This window comes from Maniola jurtina, chromosome W (assembly GCF_905333055.1).
Source record: "Maniola jurtina chromosome W, ilManJurt1.1, whole genome shotgun sequence".
Classification (NCBI taxonomy): Eukaryota; Metazoa; Arthropoda; class Insecta; order Lepidoptera; family Nymphalidae; genus Maniola; species Maniola jurtina.
The window spans coordinates 6,798,031-6,812,058 of record NC_060057.1 but is presented as its reverse complement, the minus strand read 5'-3'; the positions used below and the strand labels follow the sequence as shown (position 1 = coordinate 6,812,058).

The window sequence follows — 14,028 nt, the reverse complement described above, 5'->3', positions numbered from 1 at the left end:
GGCCAATGAATCAATTGACACCTCATTCATCAAAATCGGCCCAGTAGTTTAGGCGCTATAGTGGAACACACACAATCTGTATACAAACATACATACATACATACATACATACATATATACATACTGTACAGTGTACACTTGTACAGGTTGCTAATGTACGACGGATGTTGCTGGATAGATAGCGCGCCGTGTTCTCTACCAGGGTAGGAAGAAAATCAAAGAAAATGTACACTAAAATATTCACGAATTTAAGCGACGGGCCTGCCCGCGAAATTCAAATTTAATTTGGTTTTTCGCAATTTGTAAACTAATACGACCACGTAGGCTTATGGTATTTTACTTGCGACAATGGCAGTATCATCCTCACAGGTTTATATAAAAATCTTTACTTGAAAGGGTCCAGTTTAAGAAATTAATTCTAGTATCGACTATTCTCACAAATTAGTATACATATATTAATTAAAATATACAATAAATTTTTACGCTTCGACAGATTTTCTTTACAAAAACTGTCAAACCTCAAATTAATTCCTCAGATAAAGTTATTTGACGATTGAAAAATCGGCCCTCAGAGAAACAAAATAATATCTACTCGCAGCCAAAAACTAGTAGGTAAAAATAAAATGCTTACCATTCATTTATTCTAATGGAAATCTGATCTGGAATCTTGTAGCACCTTCCACCATGAGGCCTGGAATATTCAGCGAATGGAATTAGTAAACAAGCGCTGATAGCTTAGTTGTTATAACGTATTTCTCCTGTTCGTGGGGGGAGGGGGTTCAATGCCGGGCATGTATCTGTTGTCGCAGGTATATTGTCAAAGCCGTGATATTATACGTACAATCTCACTAGTGATATTATAATTAAACGGTAGATTGTCAATTGACTTCATTTCTTACAATATTTGTCGGCCTGGTTTTAGTGTCATTGTAATTTCACAAGGTCATTATATGTAGTGACATTATGAAAAATCTAGGTATATTATTATGAGTGAAGTTGGCAGTGGGAGACGTCAAGCGTTCTGATTGGTCAATTGGAGCGTGTGCGAAATTTTCCGCCTAAAATTATTGTTTAAATGGTGTTTTGTTATTTTTTTTCATTAAATTTCTTTAAAATGTGTGATAGTCAACATTTGGAAGTGATTGAAACTTCACATTCATTAATATACCAAGTGAAAACCAGTGTGAGATTGTGGCACGAGAAGATTTCAACATAGAGCTACGAAAATATTGCAGTGGGCAATCTGATAAAGACCTGGAGAGTGGCATAGGCTACTTTTTATCTAGGAAAATCAAGGAGTTCCTACAGGATTTTTCAATATCTAAATCCACGCGGACAAAGTCTCGGGCATCAGCTAGTTACATTCTATAATAGTAATACAATAAAGTTTGCGATTTTTTTAAACGTGTCTATTTACTTATAACTCTATGATTGCCAAATTGACATCGGAAAGGGACCAATCAGAGGCGGCCTCACAATCTAACGACCAGTAAAATTGTCCAAATATCATTGCCTTACAATATCACTATGTAGGTACACTAAAACCAAGCCGTTCAATTGTAAGAAATGAAGTCGATTGTCGGTCTACCGTTTAATTATAATGTCACTAGTGAGATTGTAATATCACGGCTTTGACAATATACCTGCGACATATCTACCGTTAACTTTTCGAAGTTATGTGCGTTTTAATAAATTAAATATCACTTGCTTTGACAAAATGAAGGAAAACATCGTGAAGTCTGCCAACTGGCAATGGGCCAGCGTGATGGACTCTAGCCTAATCCCTTCTCATTCTAAAAGGGAACTCGTACTCAGCAGTATAGTTCGCGACAGGTCGAGGTATGGATGCGGGGGGACGCCCCGCACGCCCACCCGCACAGCGCTAGCGGTCGCCCGCACCCGGATTGCCATCTGGACCAGTCGCGTACTATCGGTCGGCGATAGGTTGAGAATTGAGATGATAATGATTATCATTTTCAGTCTATTCAATATTATAAATCTGCCTCATATTCAACTTAGGCCACATCATCACTTTCCATCGGGCGTGATAGATTCTAGAGGATCCTCGCGCGGCTATAACAATGCACTCACCACCAAGAGCAGTGATAACCTAGTGGTTAAAATGTCAGCCTCATATTCAGAGTCAAACCACAGTTGGCCTAATAGACTACGAGTATTCTCACTGATAATGATGATGAAGCACCATCCGCCACGCTGCTTTTTTGCAAAAATTCTTTCTATACTTATTAAACAAATAAAATACTTACTCGCCTTCATCTCGTCATAAGAGTTTGGTTTCGTAAGCTCTCGCACGACCCCGTGCGCCATCTGAAGCATACAGCCTTTCGATGAAGTGTACCATTGAGCACGCTGGGTTCCAATGATCAAGTCCTTTATCTGGAAATTATTGTGAAATTTTTTTTAGCAGATGTGGAACATCATACATGTGCATGTGACATATCGCCATTGCGACATTAAGACCTCTTATGTGTAAAAAACACTTTGTGACGAAGCGTTACATGTTATATAATATTTATATTATTATTTTATCTATTTGTTATTACAAATGATATTTTTAGATATAACTAATCTTGGCCCTTGGGGGTACTCTGTTAAATTTTCAACATTCATGTTTCATAATTTTCCTGAAGGAAGACCCATAAGTTCTACGCATACAAATAAATAGTGAAGGGAAAAGAGTTCCATACAAAAATATTCTGGAGAGCCTCTTGAAAATTAAGGAAATTTTCGTATGGAGACGAATTTTTTTGTTCTGTGGCCATATTTTTTTCACCGGCCCTTTGGGGTGCCCTAGTCAGTTTTCCACGTTCGGCTCTCTCTATAATTTTAATGACCTAGAATTTTTGACTTTTACGCGCACGGAAAGTATGGTGAAAAAATCCCATACAAAATTGTTTAGAAGGAACCGATTTTGAGGAAATTTGTGATTTTGTGATATGTGATTTTGAAGAAAACAAATCTACTTGCAGGCAAAAATGAGTAAAAAAAAATAAATGCTTACCGTTTACCGTCTATTCCAGTGGAAATCAGATCTGGAATCTTCTAGCACCTTCCATCCTTTCATGAGGTCTGGAATATTCAGCAAACGGAATAAGTATACTAGCGGTGATAGCTTAGTTGTTAAAACCAAAACAGAATCACTGATTTACTTGATTGAAAACTCTTATCAAAATTAGGTTGAAAAACTTTCCACGTTTTAGATTTAAATCGGTTATTTCCACAAAACGCCGCGCCGGTGGTTCGATATTGCTTTGTTTACGTTTCAAAATAGAAAAACACCTTCAATTCTTGTTGCAACATGATCCGCGAGGTAATATCGGTAGTAAGAGCCATTTTTTGCAAGCGATAACCAAATCATTTTAAAATAAACAAGCACGTAAGACACACCGCTGTCTTCTCATTATTATTTTCAATGCAGAGGGTACTTTTAATTACCTCGATTAAATTCTTTTAGCTTTCTAAGACTAGTGACTCACTAAATTAATCATCAGGCTTCTCTGGAGCCCTAGGGCATCCCACTTCTGATAACGTAAATAAAACTGTGTATGAGAAGATAAATAAAATTCAATATCGTTGCCTCAGAATCATCCTGGGTGCAATGAAGTCTTCCCCCACTAACGCTCTACAAGTTGAATGTGTTGATCCTCCTTTACATCTCCGACGGCAATACCTATGTGACCGCTTTGTCAGCAAAATGTTACAGCTTTCCTCTCACCCACTGTGGACCAAATTAGAACAGTTGTCGCAAGTCCTTAGCCCACGCAATCCTTCTTCTTATCTATTGGATAGTTTCCGTAAATTTACCAATCTCCCTCATCCCTTGTTATCTTTACCAAAGAATCCTCTATTCTCCACAGCATATAAAGCCCTGATTTTCAATCCCTCTGTGGTTACTGATCTTGGTTTGGTCAAAGGAGCCCCTGATACTAATTCAAAATTTCAAAGCTTAGTTCATCAAAATTGGTCAAATCACCTTCTTATCTACACTGATGCTTCAAAGCAAAAATGCTAAGCCATTCAGATGGATTGTTGGAGCTAGGATCACAGTAGTTGAGGGTTCTGCGGAATCTTCTTATGTTTTGTGATTCACAGAACTTAGTCCTGCCAAACTTTTTCTTTTTTGACACCATTCTTTTTGTTTTAGCGTCAATATGTTTGTTTTTAATAAAATTCTCTTCTGTCATATGGGCGGTGTACTCTTTCTCTGCTGCCACCCTCTGGTTAAACAAATCTTTGCATTCCCCATCCCACCAGGGAGGGGAAGGCAAATGATTTGAAACAGAAAGATTTTTAAGAAGAAGAACTAAGAGATTTGACAAAGAGATCATAGTAAATCAAGAGGTTTCCATCACACGAAAGGTCAGGTAGAGAGTCCATCAAGTCATCTACAGACAGCATAGCGAGACCAATCTACTTTCTGTAATTTATATTTTAGCAAAGGGTCAGGGTTGGAGGGAGGGATTGATCTATTGTTTAGAGTTAGGATGATTGGGAAGTGATCGCTACCATAGGTACTGGGAAGAGTTTGCCAAGATAGCTGAGATGCAAGGGAAGTCGAAGAAAGAGATAGATCTACTGCTGATTTTGGGTTCTAATTGGGATAAACTCTACGAGTCGTAGAGCCATCATTCAGGATACAAAGGTTCATATCCTCAAAGATGTCAATCAACGATGGAGCGAATCCGTCACAGTTATAACACCCCCACAAAGTATGGTGGGTGTTAAAATCACCCATAATAACAGTTGGACTGGGAAGAGAAGCAAGGATAGTTTCAATTTCTGGAATCAGGGATGGGTTTGGGTGAGGGATATATAAAGAGAGGAAGGAAATATTTACAGCTCTCACAGCAACAGCATTAATCTGATTACTGTGAGGGGGGATAGGAAGAGAAGAAAAGGAAAGATTGTGCCGGATGAATATGGCACTACCTGCATAGCCGTCATCCCTGTCATCCCGCAGACAGAAGAAACCAGGAATCCGAAATCGGGCTCCAGGCCTCAGCCATGTCTCCGAGATGGCAATTATGACGGGTCTATGCAAATTAATTAAGGAAATAAGGTCTTGTTTTCTAGGTCTGATGCTTTTACAGTTCCATTGTAGTAGAGCTGTTGGGGCCGTTATTTAAAATTTTGAAAAGACGGGAAAGGTTTTGGGCAACGTTGGGCGGTAGTGGGAGTTCGCTGCATGGAGCAACGATGCTCAGGAGCAAAGCGGAAAGGTTTTCTAACATTTTCCCTTGGGAAGGAGGGAAGTCGGGTTGACTGTTGCCAAGAGCACAGCCATTGGGTTGGGAAGAGGGTGGGTTGTTAATAACAGCTTCGTGAGCCTGTTTATTATAACCCTTTGGTAAGGGAGCACGGAGGCGAGGAGAACGGATAATTGTTTCCCGATAAGATTTTTTGGGCGTGGTACACAAAGCAAAACAAATCGGTAACCCGGCAACACAACGAAGCATTATGTGTGTGCATAACTCGTTTACTTATTCTTTTACACCTATCTCTCTTTAACGCATTGTCGGTCTCTTTTCACCATACCTACTTGCAATAATTACAAATTACATATTTCGCTGATTTCCCCACAGCAGGCACTAGGCGTAGTATTGCCGCTTACCCACGCTGATAGAATCCGATCATCGAAGCACAATAATGTCATAGTAAAATGGCCTTAAACCACCTTGAGATAACGTCTAAAATTCACGACTTTAATTTGCAGTGCTGGCTGTAGATATGTGGACGAATTTAAGCTTTAAAACAAGTCAGTTAAGGTCTATTATAGTTATACTTCATCGCTGAAATGTTTCGAGCTCACAAAACAATAATTTTTTTTTTAAATCTACCCTACCTATTTTATAAATTATTGTCAAATAGAACTTGAGCACGCGGATTAATAGATTCTAGTAGTGAATTCATTTATGGTGTACTAGCCGATGCTCGCGGCTTCGCCCGCGTGGATTTAGGTTTTTCGAAATCCCGTGGAAACTCTTAGATTTTCCGGGATAAAAAGTAGCCTATGTGCTAATCCAGGATATTATCTATCTCCATTCCAAGTTTCAGCCAAATCCGTCTGGTAGTTTTTGCGTGAAGGAGTAACAAACATACACACACACACACACACACACACACACATACACACACACACACACATACAAACTTTCGGCTTTATAATATTAGTGTGATAGCCGATGCTCGCGGCTTCGCCCGCGTGGATTTAGGTTTTTCGAAATCCCGTGGAAACTCTTAGATTTTCCGGGATAAAAAGTAGCCTATGTGCTAATCCAGGATATTATCTATCTCCATTCCAAGTTTCAGCCAAATCCGTCTGGTAGTTTTTGCGTGAAGGAGTAACAAACATACACACACACACACACATACACACACACACACATACAAACTTTCGGCTTTATAATATTAGTGTGAAGTGTGATTGTGTTATTTTTCACACTGAATAACTACTGAACTTCTCACCACCGTGGAACACCTATTTATCTTTGTTTAAAAAGCAGAGATTGTTATTTGAGTGCAATATTTCGATAACCGAGATCGATGATATCGGTAAGTAAACAAATATAACCTACTCGTATTGAAATTATGTTTATGCTTTTTACTTATGTGTATTTAGTATTTTCTAAATGTTAGCGTAATGTTTTTAATCCATTTAATACTTTTAATCAGACGCATTATAATATAACAATGTAACCAATATACTAAATACTAGCCAATGCCCGCGACTTCGTTCCCGTGTATATAGGTTATTAAAAATCTCGTGGGAACTAATTAATTTTCTGGGATAAAAAGTAACCTATGTATTAATCCAGGATAAAATCCTTTACAGATGAATACCGTGCGCTTGTGGGTCTGTCACTACGGAGAAACGGGGCATGTAGACAATTGTTGACCTAGGCCCAAACCATCAACTTATAAGATGGAGTCACATCACCACCAAGACATCGTTGCAATGCATAGCGTGGATTCCTTTTTAAAAACTCAATCTCCTCTGCAAACTGTGCGGAAGCATTTGCGTGCTGCCGGAATACACTACGAAGAAAATATTACAAATGGTTTGCACCGGGAACATAGACTTTCATTTTGCAATGGAATATATAAACTGTGACTGATGTAATTACGTTGTTATTTTTACCAATGAAAAATCTTTTGAGTCGGACAAGGATGGACGTAAAATACTATAATAGAACTACAGGCAAACGATATATTCTTTGAATAAAGTGGTAACTTCAACCTGGGTCTGAGTCTCTTCAATTTGGGATAGCATAGACTTGCTGGAATATGGTTACTAACATGACGAGTCGATTACAAAAAGTAATAACTAACGAGGGTGGCCTACCTTTATATATTATTAATTAAAGTATAGGTAAATAATTTAATTCTATTTGTGAGTGATATTATTGTTATTGCAGTTAGAAGTTATAATTGATTTTGATTTCTAACTAAGTAATTAACATGTTGATTCATCTCACAAACCTAAAAGTAACCCAAAACGTAAATAAAACATTACGTTCATACTTGACTGACTTTTAGTATACTTCACATCGGTATTGGTTTTAAATTACTATAGGAGTAATAGGAGTAGATAAAGTATGTCAATTTTTTTTCCTCTTTTGGCTCAGACTATTTCTTATGAAGTTAGTTTAATTTTAATTATATTATCTATGTCGGATCGAGCCGAGGATTGTTTAAGAATTGATGAAGGCAAGTGAAGATCCTTAGGGTCTGCTTCGATCACTAGGCGATCTTCAGACGTGTTAAGAACAATACTTCCGTTTACTGCATGTCACAACTACCAGCGTAACTAGGTAAACCTAACCTAACCTACCTAGACCGGCTCCTCCACCCCTTACACCGGTCCCAAACCAACCATCTAACCTAACCACCACAATAACAACTCGTTTAACCAACAGTACCACTTTAGGTAACCACTACTCTAAAACCTACAGTACGACAGACTATTCCTACTGAGAAGTGTCCTCGGCAACAACCGGACGAATAATGCCTCGCTACGCACAGCGTGTCTGATTTTATAGTCCAACGACGACAGTGGGGAGATGACGTAATGCTCAGTGAGCAAAGTATTGACAGCTAAAAGTCGGTACCGCCGACATCTAGAATTATTTTAATTATGGATTTTAATTTATTAAAATTTTCAAATTATCAAATATTTATTTGATTTATAATTATAATATTTCCTTTAAGTTTATGTTTTATATCTTCTTTAATAGCTATACCTTCTGTTAACTTGATGTGTTAATTGTTTGACAAGCGTCTTATTTATTTCTTGCTTATTATAATAAATTATGAACTGCACAAAAGACAAATAAATAACTTCTAAAATAGAAAAGTTTTATTATTTTTGTTTTTTCTTGCTTATAATTATATTGTTTGAAAGTATAATAATTTTAACTGTATAAAGAAGACAAAATAAATAATTACAAAAATAAAAAAGCAATCCCCCACTAGGATTGGAACTCACGGCATGTTTAAGAACGTCAACACTATTACCACTCGGCCATCAGAACTATGTTAACCAAAGTGAAATTTGCAACCCTATACGACTGGTAAGGTTATCTAGAAGTGTGAGTGAGTGTAGTAAGTGTGAGTGTATCTATTATCGGATAGCATCGCGTCGTATCTTTGTGTGTTATACATACGCTCGCATTAGTATGCTCTGTCAAGCGAATTATTTTTCCGAGTGTACTAGGACGAGATGAGTTTGCGGGATGAGAGGAGTTAACAGGACGTAGAGAAAATGTAGGAGAGGAGAACAACTCCCTTGTCATCTCTGCATATGACCTGCGGACTGGGGGAAACCGTGATGATGCTTCAGCGTATGATACATTGTCCTGAGACATAACCGATTTAATACTTTGTTGTCGTGAAAACTCCGGACAGTCCTTACTTGATGCAAAGTGGCTACCTGAACAATGCAAGCAGGTAGCATTTGCTAGTAAAACATCGCAAGTATCTCCTGTGTGGGGCTGAGCGCACCTGTAGCACCTGGGCTTGGACCTACACTGTGTCTTAATGTGACCAAAACGGCAACAGTTAAGGCACTGAATCGTGGGATATTTGTATGTCTCCACAGGGAGCGATGTATAAAAAGAGAAAATTCGGGTCGGGAGCGTCTGGCCTCTAAAAGTTACAACTACCGACTGGGTGGGCACCCATTCAGTAATGCCTTCGTTGATGGTCTTTCGGTTGAGACGACGGGCTTTCAGGATCTCTCCACAGCCAGCCGGCAGAACAACAGAGTCGACAAATTCCTGCATTGACCAATCTACTGGAACGCCACGTACTAAACCCATCCTAGTTATATTAAATGTGGGTATAATTGCCTTGTATTTTGTGAGTGGGAGTAAAGGGCTGACCAAAAAGTCGTTAGCTGCTTGGGCAGTACTAAACTCCACGCTAATTTTATTGCGTCCCACCATCATTGATAATATTTGCGAATTTGTTAGTATGCAAAAACTGACCGAATTTAAGCGCACGGATAGTTACCCCTGCGGATGGGTCTGCGACGTCTCTCGAGACGTGAACAATGAACGGACCTTTGTCGTCTCTTAAATAACTTTTAGGGCCTTCGGCAAAGGAAGGGTGAGTAAACAATGTTTGTATGGATGGTTGGGTTGAATTTATGTCCGGGTTTTTACTGCTATCTGCAGCAGGCTCATCTGTTACGACAGGCCGCTTCCGGGAGGAAGCCGCCTGTCGAGACGCGTTACACGCATCTTTGTTTGGTGACCCATCAGGGTCTGGGGGCTCCGGAGGGGGGTCCACCTCCATTCTCAACACTCACAGTTAGTTCCACCACCAAAAAACACTAGTAAAACACAAAAACCGGCTACTTTTAACAAAAAAAACACTCCGAGAAAGCACCGCACGTGCGTCAGCAAACGCCAACACAGACGAAGTCGTCAAAAATAATATAAAATTATTAAATTGTCAAATGAAGGTAGTTTGATAAAATCGATATTTGGCTCATTCGATGTCATACAATCTGTTGCTAGGAGGCCAACAAGATTGAACTTGCATAAATACGGGTGTTTTGAAGGTTTTAGTTTAGTCTCCATCTGAGATTCGGAGCGATATCGCATATTTTCGGTATTTGGATAGTGAACTGGATAATTAGATGTTGTGATAGCAATCACGCTCTAATTAAATTATTTATTTTGGCATTAGTTTGTTTAGATTAAAACTCTCGGATAACCTCTACACATTAAACTTGTGTTTTTTTTTGTGTTGGTTTTGGGAGGACATTTCAATAATTCGATAAAAATATTTAAATAATACCTGCTTTTCTGAGTGACGCCAATATACGGAACCCTTCGTGTGCGACTCAGAGTCACACTTGACCGGTTTTTTCTTTGTTTCAGATCCTGTAGCGCCATTCAATATGGACTTTTCGAATCCACCACCTATTTTACGAACTGAGTGAGTTTTATTTTATTTTATTGTAGCTGTCATTCTGAATGTTTTTCTTACATGTTGGGGGTGAGGCCATAGAGAAGCATGGAGAGGCACTAGCTGTCTCTCTAGATATTTTTAAGGCTTTCGACCGGGTCTGGCATGACTGCCTTCTTAGCAAACTTCCGGCATACAGTCTTCCATTGAGCTTGTGCGACTGGATACCTGACTTCCTGAGCGAAAGATACTTCTGAGTAGTCATTGATGGCTGCTCGTCTGAACTCATGGTTACTAATGCCGGTGTTCCTCAGAGGTCTGTTCTCTCCGCTACTCTCTTTCTGTTGCATGTAAACGATCTGCTACGACCCGGAATCGTTGGGTACGCAGACGACAGCACAGTAATGGAGAGATACATATCCAGTCCACGCGCTAGTAGTTCTGAGATCATCTCAGGGAGGCAATGGTACTGCGGTTAAACTTTGCCCTGAAATACGTTTCAGATTAGGGGTGATGCCAATTTGGTAGAGTTTAACGCTACCAAAACACAGGCGTGTCTACTCACAGCAAAACTGAGTCCTTTTACCTTGACTCCCACTTTCCGGAATATATCTATTAATATCACTGATCACATTGACACGCCGCGCCAACTGATAACTTTGTATCAAGCACCAGTCAGGTCGTGCATGGAGTACTGCAGTCACCTCTACGATGGCTCCGCTAAGTACCAACTAGCGGCTCTGGATGCCGTTGACCGTCGAGCTAGGAGACTTATAGGCGAAGACTCCTTTGTTGGCAAAACTTCAAAGTCTCGATCACCGCCGTAAGGTCGCCGGCTTGTCGGTGTTTTATAGGATATATTTCGGAGAGTGTGAACAGGACCTTTTCGATCTTGTCCCCCCTTCACCATTTTACTGCCGAACCGCAAGACGTCGGGCGAGTTTCCATCCTTATGTCGTCGACATTCCATCTACACGCACGAAACGTTTTGCGTCTTCATTCCTCATACGCATGGCTAAGGTTTGGAATACTCTTCCGCGATCTGTGTTTCCTACCAGTTACAATCCGGGTATCTTTAAAACAAGAGTGAATAGGTAGGTACTTTCTAGGTAAACGCGTCCCATCTTAGACCACATCATCATTTTCCATCAGGTGTGATCTTGCCTATAGTGAATAAAAAAAAACATATTTTGGCAATTCAACTTTTGATTATTTTCATTTCATCCATATAATGAAAAATCTGTATAATATAAAAAACATACAGTTGAATTAAGAACCTCCTCCTTTTTACCCGACTGCGGCAAAGTCGAAAGGAAGGGTTATGATTTTTGCAGTCTATGTATGTATGTATGTATGTGTGTATGTTTGCATCCAAATTCTGTGTGTTCCACCTCTTCAAAAAGGGAGTTCTGTTTTTCTACCTATGTACACCGAAATCTCCGAGATTTCTGAACCGATTTGGGTCATTTTTTTTTTTATCGATAGAGGAACTTTGCGACATTGTTTTATAAAAAATTTGGATTCCAACTCCTCAATCCTGATGCTGCAGGGAGCATGACCATTCAAAACTGAAGGGATTTAGAAACTGTCGGTTATAAATTGATTGATATTGAAGGTAACTGTACCAAGTAAAGACTTTGTCGTTAACCTCGAGGACTTTAAATGTTTTTACGTGGTACAGAAACACGTTGCATCCCGGGGACGGGCTATTACGGTTTTGTGTAGTCCACATGGACAAAGTCGTCGGAATAATGTCAAATAAAGCTCTTAAGTCTTAAAGTAAGGCAGAAATTAATGATCAATCTTTCTGTAATTTGTTGACATTGTTATTTATTAAAAAAAAGTTCTCACAAGTTTTAACAAAATAAAACAATGTTGCTTAACTAACTTATCTAAACTAACTAATTACAGATATATTGTGTTAGCGACACTGGCTAAATTACTATTTATATTTAACTTTTGTGTAATAAATCTAGTATGTACTTATGTCAATATACGAAATTTTAAAGTGGTAAAGTACAAGGAATATAACATTAACTACGCGTAAGTTATGTTTATTTCACTACTATCACACTTCACACTAATATTATAAAGGCGAAAGTTTGTATGTGTGTGTGTGTGTGTGTGTGTGTGTGTGTGTGTGTGTGTGTGTGTGTGTGTTTGTTACTCCTTCACGCAAAAACTACTGGACGGATTTGGCTGAAATTTGGAACGGAGATAGATAATATCCTGGATTAGCACATAGGCTACTTTTTATCCCGGAAAATCAAAGAGTTCCCACGGGATTTCAAAAAACCTAAATCCACGCGGGCGAAGTCGCGGGCATCATCTAGTTAATAATATAATTTTCACCTCTCTAGCTCAAACAGGGCGCCTTTGCTGCCTAAAACCAGTGAGCAAAACTCAATTTTGCTCACTGGAGTGAGAAACAGTATTTTTTCACCTCTCTAGCTCAAACAGGGCGCCTTTGCTGCCTAAAACCAGTGAGTAACATTGAGTTTTGCTTACTGGTCTTGTGAAACTTAAAACCAGTGAGAAAAAATTTATATGAGGCAAAGGTCGTAGACCATGCAGCCTGGTAAGTGTTAGATTTTTTTTTTTTTCTTACCATAAAGCTCCATTGTATATTTAGGTATACATTGGGGCACAAATAACACTAACTTTAGATATTAGTTGCTTTATTAATCGACCTGTACGTAAACAATGGCGGACTGGGTTTATACAACTACTAGCTGATGCCCGCGACTTCGTTCGCGTGGATGAAGGTTTTTTAAAAATCCCGTAGGAACTCTTTGATTTTCCGGGATAAAAAGTAGCCTATGTGCTAATCCAGGGTATAATCTATCTCCATTCTAAATTTCAGCTAAATCCGTCCAGTAGTTTTTGCGTGAAGGAGTAACAAACATACACACACACACACACACACACACACACACACACACACATACAAACTTTCGCCTTTATAATATTAGTGTGATGACGTGTTATCACACTAAAGAGCCTGACGTAAAATTACACGCAATGCAGAATCCATACAAATTTAGCACAATCACAACGAAGCGCTGCGCTGGAACATCTTCCCCCCCGTTGAAATGACAACTTCAACCTTTCGGTTCATCCGCTGTAGGTAGTGGGCAAAGACGAGTGAACGACTTGTGTGGCCGACGCACACGGCCTTTGGTCGTATGGATGTCTGCGATTCTTGACACTCCATCTGGTCCAGGGAAAAGCTGTACAACTCGTCTTAAGCGCCAACACAATGGGGGTGCGCCGTCTTCAGATAAAAGCTCCATAACGCCTTCGCTGAGACGCGCAGTAATTTCGTTTCGTTATTTTGTCCTTTGTTCAGGAAGGTGCCCTTCTACCATCGTTGCAACAATGCTGCTTTATGCTCTTAATGCGTTCATAACGTATTCGCTGATTGTCGGTACAGTCTTCAGATGCTGACGAAGGTAATACAGCCAAGGGCCTTCATATGATGAAGTGTCCAGGAGTGAGGGACAGTAGGTTATTAGGCCAGGATGAAAGGAACACAAAGGTCGGCTATTAAGAATTGCTTCCACTTGTGCAAACAAAGTTGAAATTTGCTCAAGC

General features: G+C 39.4%; 1 long non-coding RNA gene across 1 annotated transcript; it reads right to left on the bottom strand.

The window, feature by feature from the left end:
• Nucleotides 1-655: 655 nt before the first annotated feature.
• On the bottom strand, nt 656-3,089 carry LOC123879767. Its single transcript, XR_006799071.1, has 3 exons — nt 3,023-3,089; nt 2,268-2,397; nt 656-691 (listed from the first exon to the last, which is right to left on the bottom strand). It is a non-coding gene; the product is annotated as an uncharacterized LOC123879767 (long non-coding RNA).
• Nucleotides 3,090-14,028: the final 10,939 nt, after the last annotated feature.